General features: G+C 39.6%; 1 pseudogene; it reads left to right on the forward strand.

Annotated features, from left to right (window-relative positions):
* The first annotated feature begins 790 nt into the window (after positions 1 to 790).
* LOC129151450 (GTPase IMAP family member 5-like) lies at positions 791 to 2760 on the forward strand (annotated as a pseudogene).
* The last annotated feature ends 9679 nt before the right edge of the window (positions 2761 to 12439 follow it).

The following is a 12439-nucleotide window of genomic DNA, read 5'->3' on the forward strand; positions in this document are numbered from 1 at the left end:
CTATTGAAATACAAAATGGTGATCACTGGGAAACAAGGACCACAGAGCCAGCCAGGAAAAACATTTGATTAAACACTGAGCAGGAAGTGAGTTTTTCTTGAATTTGTCCTCAGTGTTGATTCTTTCTCTTTGCCCATGGAACCCCCTTCTCTCCACCAACTGCTCAGGGGGCTAATCACAAACTTGCTAGAACAGAGAGAAAAATCACATTGCTGTAAATGGCATTGGCTTGTTTGAAGTACTGAGAATTTCTGGTGCCTGAAACTCTTTGTGTCACATGGGTATCCAGTGTCCAGGAGGAAAAGTACAGTACACCTTCCCAGGGGAAGGTTGGATCTGGGACATGACTTCTTCAAGGACTGATATGAGAGGGAATCACTTTTCCCAGAAAGTCGGCCTACTTTGATTCCAAAACATAAAATAAAATAATATTCCCCTCCTCATTTCATAAAGAATGTTTTGTGTGTTTTTTTTTCATCTCGTGCCTTATGCAGTTGGAGAAACATAAGTAATGGATTGGTTTTAAAACACTTCCTGCTTTCTTGTATGCTGAGACAGAAAGAAATAGACCAAGCCTTGTGTTCACAGTCCATTGTATTAGCTTCACCAGGTTCTCTTAAAGTTATGCATAGACTTTTGAGGGCAAAATGTGAATTAGAAAATTAGCAATGAAAATGGTTCCTTGATGGAGAATTATTCTTAGTAGTCTGAACTGGAGGTGACCTCAGCCCTTACCACTCCATGTGGACACTTACTTTTTATCCTTTTCCTGTTTTTATCCCAGAAGAAGATGGAAGGACTTCCAAAGAGCAGATATGGAGCTGAGGACAAAGGTAAGAAAGGCTCCAAGTCCTCAAGAGGCATCGTTTCCTCACCTCAAACACAGTGACGGAAACCAGTGACTTTAAACTGAGTAATAAAAAGTCAGTGCTCATTTTTTCTTTAACTTCCTCACCATCTTCATCCCGACCTCCACCTGACCCCTTCAGTGTGATGCTCCCCATTCACAGGATGTGTGGGAAATGTGGAAATGAAAATTCAAGTCAGAAGTTGCAGGGTTTTGAACTGAACTGTGAATAAATTTTATCTTTCCTTGTCCACTTTGAGCAGAAAATAGAAATACATCCCAGAAAAACTTACTAATCATGCATGCTACAAAAAAACACAGAACACTGCAGAAAAGAAAGATCCAACAAAGAGTAGAAGAAATAAAATAATAGATTGTAGGACACTGCAATAAACTTGGCATTCATTTGGGCTCATAGAACTCTAGACCTCCCCGAGTTCTCACCCTGGAAGGTTATAGCTCTTGGCTCAGTGTTACCCTCTCCAACACCACTTTTGTTAACTTCCTGTAATTCAACCAGCCAAGTAGGAGATATTTCCATCACATATATTACTAATCGTCTTAAATTCCAATCCTCTTCAGTCACCCATCCTGAGTCATCTCTCAGATTTTCCCTTTGACATTAACTATGACTTTTCTGTTGTCTCAATTTCAAGCAGAGAACTCCCCACCCAAAGAACAGAGACCCTGGGAACCTCAGCTGGTCCTTGGTGGGAGGTCATAGCTGACACTTCCTTTACTCCCAAGGTTTAGGTGAATATGTTGAGCACTTCTACACAATTGTTCCTGGGAATTTGTGGGTGAAAAAGAGGGGGTAATATTTTCCCATGTGTGACTTCTTATCTTCTGCCTCCTTCTAACTTTACATTTATTAAACATGAAACTGGGCTAGGCACCATCCCTGGAGAAACACAGGGACCACTTTACTTTCAGAAAAACTATCTTCCCTGATGTTGATGAAGGATGTGGTACAACCTTCTCAGTGTAACTTACTTGTTGGCTATGGGTCCAAAGTAGACTTCCTATGACCTGAGAACCTCCTAAAGTTGAAAACCTTTGTATGTATTTAGATATGACACTTTCTTCGGAGGGAGGTCCACAGCTTTAATGCGATACCCTGTGGGTCCAGGACTGCAAAATCAGAAGCAACACTAGTTTAAAAAGACACACAATTTTTCTCCTTCAGGAAGTGAAGAAGATAACCAGTTTCCATCATCTTCCTCACTGAAGTTCAACCTGGTGGGAAAATCTGGTTGTAGAAAAACTGCCACAAAGAACAGTATCTTCTGTCAACCTGTGTTGGAGTCCAGGCTGGGGGTTCAGACCATGGCAAGGATGTGCCAGTTGGCTACAGGCACATGGAATGGAAGGAACATCCTGGTAGTTGACATGCCCTCCATCTTTGAGGCTAAGGCCAGGACCAAGAGTTATATAAGGACATCATTGACTGCTATTTTCTTTCAGCCCCAGGGCCCCATGTGCTTCTGCTGGTGATGCAGCTGAGTAGCTTTACTGCCCAGGACACAGTGGCAGTGAGGAGGGCGAAGGAGGTCTTAGGGGTAGGAGCCATGAGGCACATGGTGGTAATCTTCACCCACAAGGAAAACTTAGGGGGAGAGTTCTTAGATGAGTATGTAGCCAAAACAGACAACTATAGCCTGCAGATCCTGGTCCAGTAGTGTGGGAAGAGATACTGTGGCCTCAAGAACCCGGTGACTGGGGAGGAACAGAGAGAGCAGCTTGAGAAGCTGATGGCTGTGGTTGAGAACTTGGAGAGGGGTAACCAGGGTAACTTCTACACAAACAACCACTTGTGGAATACACAGATGTCCTAGGGAGATAGGGACGACACCCCAGAAGATCACAGGTCCTATCTGACCAAAGTTCAAGTGCACACTGAAGAACAAAAGTGAGACCTGAAGGATATTTGGAGTCACTGGGCATCCAAGCCAGCACATAGTCAAAAAGTGTGTTTGGCCTTATATAAGTATGCTATTTGAGCTTTTTTTCTTTTTTCATTTCATGAAATATATTTTCTACCCCTTTATTTTCAGGCTCTATGTGTCTTTCATTCTGTGGGGAGTGTCTTGTATAGAGCATATATATTGGTCTTGTTTTATCATCTATTCAGGTACCCTATTACCTTGGATTGAAGCATTTCATCTATTTACATTTAAATGGATTATTAATAATATGTTCCTTTTTTTTAATTGTTACTTCTTCTTAGAGAAGTTCCTTAAAAATATTTTGTAATACTGGTTTGGTGGTAATGAACTCCTTAAACTTTTTCTTGCCTGGGAAGCCTTTTATCTCTCCTTCAATTTTAAATGATAACCTTCCTAGGTAGAGTAATCTTACTTTTTATGATGTTGCATATTTCATACCAAACTGAAAAGTTTCTATTGAGAAATTAACTGGCAGTGTTATGGCAGCTCCTTTTTGTTGCTATTTTTATGATTCACTCTTTGTTTCTAGGCTTTGCCATTTAAATGATAATGCACTTTGGTGTGGACCTTTTAGGGTTCATCTTGTTAGGGACTCTCAGTACTTCCTGGACTTATGTGTTTTTTTCCTTCAGCAGATTAGAAAGTTTTCCATTATTATTTTTAAAAATAGGTTATCAATCTCTTGCTCTCTCTTTTCTCCTTCTGGTATCCCTATGATGGGAATGGTTTTATGCTTTACATTGTTCCAGAAGTACCTAAAATTATTGTCACTTTTAAAAATTATTTTTCTTTTTTGCGCTTTAATTGAATGCTTTTCACTACGTTGTCTTCTAAATCATTGATTTGATTATTTGCTAAACCAAATCTCCTGTTGATTCTTTATTACAGATATTGTATTTTTTATTATAGATATTGTATTCTTTATTATAGATATTTTATTTTTCTTTTCTGACTCATTCAGAGAGGAAGGGATATGGAAAGAAAGATAGAAACATCAATTATGAGAGAGTACCATTGACTGGCTACCTCCTGCACGATCCAACTGGGGACTATCCCATAACCCAGATATGGGTCCTGACCAGGAATTGAACTGAGAATTCCTGGTTCATATGTCGACAATGAGCCATACCAATCGAGTTCAGTGTGGATTTCTCATTCTTTCTATTTCATGTCTTTGATGCTTTTAGGCTGTAATCCATTTTAAAGACTGAAACCTACAAAATAGTAATTCTTTCAGAGATTGCTGCTCTGAGGATATTGTATAAATAAATGACTTCTTTTACCACTCATGTAATTTATAAATAAACGAGAAGCTTTCAGGGATAGAGTTGGGTGAGCAGACAGAACTAGCTCTGAGGAAAGCTGGTGGGTGAAGAGCACTGGGAAGTGTAAAACGTACAGCTCAACATATTATCCCTCTGAACACCCATCACCAACATCAACTTTGTGGACAAAGCTGAATTGTAAACATTTCTCTGCTTAGTATATAAGAACCTGCTTTCTACTCCCTATCCTTAAGGTATTAAGACATAACTCTTGATTGCTGTGGCTATTCAGGGTCTTTTTTTATTCCAGATGAATTTTTGGAGAGTTCTTTCTAGGTCTGTGAAATATGCCATTGGTATTTTAATGGGGAGTGCATTGAATCTATAGATTGCTTTGGGTAGTAGCATCAGCAATCCTGAGAAAGAAGAATAAAGTAAGTGGGATCTCAATACCAGATTTCAAGCTGTATTACAAAGCCACTGTTCTCTAAACAATATGGTACTGGCACAAGAACAGACATGTAGACCAATGGAATAGAATAGAGAATCCAGATATCAACCCAAACCACTATGCTCAATTAATATTTGACAAAGGAAGCATGAACATACAATGGAGTCAAGACAGTCTCTTCAACAAATGGTGCTGGGAAAATTGGACAGATACATGCAAAAAAATGAAACTAGATCACCAAATTACACCCTATACAAAATAAACTAAAAATGGATACAGGACATAAACACAAGACAGGAAACCATAAAAATACTAGAGGAATTCACAGCCAGCAAAACCTCAGACATATGCAGAAAGAACTTCTTCACTGTCACTGCTCCTAGGGCAATGGAAGCTAAAGAGAAAATGAACAAACGGGACTACATCAAAATAGAAAGCTTTTCATAGCAAAAGAACCCATCAACAAAACAACAAGAAAGCCCACTGTATGGAAGAACATATTTGCAAATGTTATCACTGTTAAAGGTTTAATCTCCAACATATACAGGCAACTTATACAACTTAATTAAAGGAAGATGAATGACCCAATAAAAAAATGGGCAATGGACCTAAATAGAATCTTTTCAAAAGAAGACAGAAGGAAGGCCAAGAGACACATGAAAACATGCTCAAAGTCACTAGTTATCTGATAGATGCAAATCAAAATGACAATGTGGTATCATCTCACACCTATCAGAATGGCTATCATCAACAAATCAGCAAGCAACAAGTGTTGGCGAGGATGCGGAGAAAAAGGAAGCCTCATTCACTGCTGGTGGGAATGCAGACTGGTGCAGTCACTGTGCAGAACAGTATGGAGTTTCCTCAAAAAACTAAAAATCAAACTCCCATTTGACCCAGTAATCCCACTCCTAGGAATATATTTTAAGAATGGAAATGAAAATTCAATGGATAGAAACACCAATCAGAAAGGATAAATACATCCCTATGTTCATAGCAGCACAATTTACAATAGCTAAGATTTGGAAACAGCCTAGGTGCCCATCAGCAGATGACTGGATGAAAAAACTATGGTACATCTACACAATGAAATACTATGCTGCCATAAAAAAGAAGGAATTCTTACCATTTGCAGCAACCTGGATGGAACTGGAGAGCATTATGCTAAATTAAATAAGCCAGTCAATGAAAGAAAAATACCACATGATCTCACTCATTTGTGGATAATAAAGAACATTATAAACTGATGAACAAAAAAATAGATACAGAGGCAGTAAAGCATCAAACAGACTGTCAAATTACAGTGGGAAGGTTAGGGAGAGGTGGAGGAGATAAGAGATCAACTGAAGGACTTATATGCATGCATATAAGCATAACCAATGGACGCAAAACACTGGAGGGTGAGGGCATGCATGGGAGTGGGGTGGGGGGGGGCAATGGTAAGATATGTACACATATAATACCTTAATAAAAAAAATGGGGAAAGAAAAGACATAACTCTTTTTTCTAAAGGAGTATCTAGGAGAAGGAAGATGGCGACTAGTAGGAAGGTAGGAGGGAGAGAGTGTGAGAGAGTTAGGGAATGATAGAGGAGTGTGTAGACGTGTGTGGTGTGTGTGTATGAGCTTGGGACAGTTAGATTATGCAGGTCTTCCAAGGGGCTGTCAAACTGGGCAGTCTTAGATGGCGGAGCCCCCTCCCAACGCGTACACTCTGGGGCAGCCAGCGTGGGCACTGTGAACATGCTATCTTGAGAAACAGAGCTGCTTGAGCCTAGGATTCTGGCCTCATTACCACCCATTCTGATCTCAGATACAAAGCAGAACCCTGCAGCCACTGGAGACAGAGACCTGTGACCACAGCTGCAGACCCACAGATACCAAGAATCCAGACATCCCAGCTTCAGATTTATGTGCGTCACAGAGCCTATCTCTCTCCCTTCAGGATCTTGGGCAGTGCCATAGTAACTGATAGACCAGCCCCTCGCACAGACTGCAGTGCCTCTACAGGAATTTGAGCCTGGGAGCACACGGACACTGGGACTCTGTTCCCAGCAATTCAATCGGGTGACCAAACCCAAAGACCACGTAGGGCGGCAGTGCCACCTGACTTTGATTTTGGGAAAGCATACATGGAAGTCTGTTTTCCACAGTGCGGAAGTGGACCTCTTGCGGACACAGTGATACCATGCAACCCCGTCCCCCAAGCTGATGGGGACCCCAATTCTCTGGGCAGGAAGCAGCACTGAGCACTGGTGATTGACTCTGTATCTCATCACATGCACTAGGGATCCCTGACTCCCACTGCATTCACACTAATAGCCAGTGACTCCAATTCTTGGTGCATGCACACCCAGGGACCCTGATTCTTAGTGTGAGGCTGCATGGAGCAACAGAGACTCTGATACAAGATTCTTGGTGCAAACACAGGGAACTCTGACTCCTGAAACATGCTAGGGGTCTTTGATTTTCGGTACATGCAAGCGAGGTCTCTCTTTCAGTGCAGGGCAGGCGGGGTCCCTGATTCTAGGTGCACACACAAGGTCACACTGAGCACTGGTAATGCTGACCCTGGGCAAGCCTGGTTCCCACTAACCCATGGCAGTCACAAGTCTTGGTGTCAGAGCTCTTCAGAGACACTCGGGTGGTGTGAAACTCCCACTGCACATGGCCCAGGATCACACAACTCAATGTTTGAACCTTCTGGTGATAGTCAGAATGAAGACAACACAATCCCCAGAGGAAAGAAAATGAGTAGTCACCAAGAAAGGAAATTAGTGAAACTGAAGCATGCAACACGACATAAATATAACTCAGAGTAATGGTCTTACAATTCATACACCAGATGGATGAGAAAATCAACAACCTACACAAGAATCAGGAAGAAATCAAAAGTGATATAGCTACAATAAAAAAAAAAAAAACATCATAGAAGGTTTTAACAGTAGACAAGAAGAAGCAGAGGACCAGATTAGTGAGTTGGAATATAAGGTAGAGAAACAATCAATCTGAAAAGCAATTGGAGAAAAAATTAAAAAGCAGGAGGAGAGCCTAAGGGACCTTTGGGACAACATGAAATGAAATAACATACATATAATGGGGCTGCCAGAAGGACAAGAAGAGCAGCAAGGATAAGAAAATCTATTTGAAGGAATAATGACAGAAAACTTTCCAGATTTGGGAAAGAAAAAAGTTACACAAGTACAGAGTCCCAAGCAAGATGAATCCCAAAAGACCCATACCAAGACACACCATAATTATGGTGGCAAATGTTAACGACAAAGAGAGAATCTTAAAGGCTGCGATAGACAGAGAGTTCCCTTGAAAGGCTCCCACATTAGATTATCAAATTATTTCTCAACAGAAACACATCAAGTTAGAAGGGAATGGAAGGATTCATACAAAGTGTTGCAAAGCAAAGGACTGAATCCAAGAATACTCTATCTAGCAAGACAATCAATCAAAATTGAAGGGGAAATCAGGAGCTTTGCAGACAAAAAAAAAGGCTAAAGGAGTTTATCACTACCAAGCCAGAAATGCAAGAAATGTTAAAGGGACTGGTGTAATAGAAGAAATAAAAAGGGAAGAAGGAACACAGGCACAAAAAATGAATATGACTACAAACAAGTACCTATCAATAATAACTTTAAGTGTAAATGGACTAAATTCTCCAATCAAAAGACATGGAGTGGCTGAATAAATAAAAACAAACGTGATCCATATATATGCTTTCTACAAGAGACCTCAGAACAAGGGATTCACACAGACTGAAAGTGAAGGGATGGAAAAAATATATTTCAGGCAAATGGAAATGAAAAAAGAGATGGGGCAGCAATACTTATAACTGGAAAAATAGACCTCAAAGTTAAAGGCCATAACAAGAGATAAGGAAGGTCACTTCAATAATACTAAAGTGATCAATACAACAAGACGGTATAATCCTGATAAACATATATGCACCCAAATACATAAAAAATTCCTAAAATATATCAAGGTATAGATACCAAAATAATAAAATCATAGCAGGGGAATTTAATACAACCACTGACATCATTGGATAAATCCTCTAGACAAAAAATCAGCAAAGAAACAGCAATCCTAAATGACTCACTAGATCAGATGGATTTAATTGACATCTTCAGAGCATTTCACCCCAAAGCCACAGAATATATGTGCTTCTTAAATGCACATGGGACATTTTCAAAAATAGATCACATATTGGGTCACAAGCAAAGTCTCCCCAAATTCAAGAAGATTAAAATCATACCAAGCATCTTCTCAGAGCACAATGGCAGAATATTAGAAATAAACCACAATAAAAACTCAAACACTTGGAATCTGAATAGCATGCTATTAAATAATGATTGGATTACCAATGAGATCAAAGAAGAAATTAAAAACATCCTGGAAACTAATGACGCTAAAAACAAAACAATCCAAAATCTATGGGACACAATGAAAGCAGTCTTGAGAAGGAAGTTTATATCTCTACAGGCCTACCTCAAAAAAACAAGAAATAATGGTAGTAAATTATCTAATTCTACAATTCAAAGAAGTAGAAAGAGAGCAATAAGAAAAGCCCAGAGTGAGCAGAAAGAAGGAGATAATAAAGATCAGAGCAGAAATAAATGACATAAAGACACACAAAAAAATAATAATAATACAAAAGATCAATGAAACCAAGAACTGGTTCTTTGAAAGGATAAACAAGATTAATAAACCTCTAGCCAGGCTCACCAAGAATATTGTACCAGCCTTGCATCCCAGGAATAAATGCCACTTGAACATGGTGTATGACCTTTTTAATATATTGCTGGATCAGATTTGCTAATATTTTGTTGAGGATTTTAGCATCTGTGTTCATCAGGGATATTGTCCTGGAATTTTCTTTCTTTGTAGTGTCTTTATCTGGTTGTGGAAATAGGATAATGCTGGCTTCATAAAAAGAGGTTTCTCTTGACTTTTTTGGAATAATTTTAGAAGGATAGGTGCTAATTCTTTGAGTGTTTGGCAAAATTATTTTACACAACCATCTGGTCCGGGACTTTTATTTGCTGGAAATTTATTTCTGTGGTGTTCATTGTATATCGCCTCTTTCATTTCTGATTTCATTTATCTGGGTCCTCTCTCTTTGATTCTTGATGAATCTGGCTAGGGGTTAATCAAACTTGCTTGTCTTTTCAAAAAACAGCTCTTGGATTTATTGAACTTTTGTACTGTTTTTTGTTTTGTTTTGTTTTTTTTGTCTCTGTCACTTATTTCCTGATCTTTATTATTTCCTTCCTTCTAATTCCTATGGACTCTTCTTATTGTTCTATTTCTAATTAATTTAGTTTTAGGGATAGATAGTTTATTAGTGCTTTTTCTTGTTTCTTGAAGAAGGCCTGTAGTGCTATGAACTTCACTCTTAGGACTGCTTTCACTGTGTTCCATTGCTTTTTGGTGGTTGTGTGTTCATTTTCATTTGTTTCCAGGAAGTTTTTAATTTTTGGTTTTATCTCATTGGTAAACCATTCATTGATTAATAATATGCTATTTAGCCTCCATGTATTTTAGTGTTTTGGGTGTGTTTTTGTTGTTGTTGTTGTTGTTGTTGTTTTTTATTGTAGTTGGTTTCTAACTTCATGCCATTTGATCTGAGAAGATGCTTTGTATTACAGCAGTCTTCTTGAATTTGTGCAGACTTGCTTTGTGCCCCAACATGTGGTCTATATTTAAGATTGTTCCATGTGCACTTGAGGTGAATATATATTCTGTTGCTTTGAGGAGAAATGTTCTATAAATATCCGATATATCCCTCTGATATAGTGTGTCATTTATAGCCTGTTTCCTTGTTAATTTTTTTTTGTATATAAGACATATCCAGTGATGTCTGGGGGTGTTAAAGTACCATACTATGGCTGCATTGCTGTCACTATCTCCCTTAAAGGCCATCAAGAGTTTTTTTATGTATTTGGGTGCTCCTATATTGAGGAATCAGTGCTGAAAGGGTTTTTCTTCTGGGAGAAACACACTCTCAGATGTGGTTGTTGATTGTCTTCCATGGTCCAGGCCAGTGCTTAACAAATTCTGAAGACTTCAACTTTATAGACACATTAAAAATATAAGCAGAGAATTACTAAATAGAAATAGGAAAAGAGCTATATAGATGATTTGGTTTTTAACTTAAGATAGTGATCTTTAAAAAATCGTTCAGGTTGTAGCCTAAGTTGTTCTGTTATCAACTTTTCAGTGTCCTAGGAAGTAGACATGCCCACAGAAGTGAAATTAAGAAAGTAAAATTCAACCCATGTTACTCTGTATGAGTTATTATTATTATTTATGTATCAAGAGACTTTAGAGTAACTCCAGAGAATTGTTAATACTTTCTGTCTATACATCTTCAACTTATTAGTTTATAATAGAAAAACTTCATTGATTTCTATGGTAAGGTGGTAACATTAAAATAAGGCATTTTGTTCTCCTGTGGTTCAGAAACGCTGAAAAGATTGCTGCATATGTGAAATCTAAAGGAATACTTTGCATTCCTGCTCATGTGCCCTTTTCTCTCCCACAAGGGTGGGATGGCTTGAATTACCCATCTACTTGGCTTCTTTTATTTATTTATTTATTTTTCTTAGTATATATTTTTATTGATTTCAGGGAGGAAGGAAGAGGGAGTTAGAAACATCAATGATGAGAGAGAATCATTGATTGGCTGCCTCCTGCCCATCCCCCACTGGGGATCAAGACAGCAACCTGGTATCTCAGAAAAACCAATATGGCGGCATAGGTAAACACCTAAACAGCTGCCTCACACAACAATTTAAAAACTACAATTAAAAGACAAAACGTCTATCACCCAGAACCAGAGGGAAGCTGACTGAGTGGAAGTTCTACAACTAGAAGGAAAGAGGAAAGAGCATTGATATGTGCACAAGTGCTGAAAAACTGAGGTATGGATGCGCGCGAATCGGGCTGGCAGCGGGCGACTGGGTGTGCTGCTTTTTTCAACCCAAAGGGAGACAAACTCCCAATTACTCTAAACTCAAGTTTCTGGGGAGACGCTGGTCTCCCAAACTCCTATGGGGAGAAGCTGGACTGTCTGCCATCGGGTCGGAAAGTGAGGGCAGCTTACTTGCAGACGTGTGTGCAGCAATCATTGTTTACGGCGCTGGGGCTTGGGACACGGGACCTTGGAAATGCAGAGATGCAGAGACAACTGACTGGCAGCCATTGCTGTTTGCCACGCCCTAGTGACTCCCAGAGAACCCGCCCCACACAATCTACAAACCCACTCAAGTTCCACATAGAAGCTTTTGCATATGAATGGCCTCCCGTATCACAGATTAACCTAACAAACTGCAGCTCTGGAAAGACAGCTCCAAAACCTCCAAACCACAAGCAAAGAGGAGAAAACTGTAGTTCTCGCTGTATCTCTTGCTGGGTGGCTTCAGACAGTAGCTGACCTGCATCCCATTGGAGGTCCAGAAGCTAGTGTATCTAGTGGTCCGTGTGAGACAACATCATATTTCAACTACTCACATCAAGAAGTGACACATTCAAGAGGCATACTCAGTGACCACTAAAGCCCCACTGAAGCAAGACCTGCCCCATAAGCATGTCTCCAGCACAGCAGTTCTTCCATTATAGACATAGCGGGTCCTCAGAGCCAATTGGCCTGGAGGTCAATTCCTCCCAGTGATACTGACAACAATCAAGACTTAACTACAACAAGGCTGTACACACAGTCCACAAAGGGGTACACCAAGAGTGTCCACCTCAGGTAACTGGGAGGCTGACCCACTGGGCCATATAGGACACCTAACATATAAAGCCACCCTACCAACTCAGGGAATCAGTCAAAGAGTGGAGACAAAGAAACAGATCACAAACAAAAGAAATGGAGGAAAACAAATGACTGGATATAGAGTTCAAAACCACGGTTATAA

The sequence above is a fragment of the Eptesicus fuscus genome, chromosome 14 (assembly GCF_027574615.1).
Source record: "Eptesicus fuscus isolate TK198812 chromosome 14, DD_ASM_mEF_20220401, whole genome shotgun sequence".
NCBI classification, from domain to species: domain Eukaryota; kingdom Metazoa; phylum Chordata; class Mammalia; order Chiroptera; family Vespertilionidae; genus Eptesicus; species Eptesicus fuscus.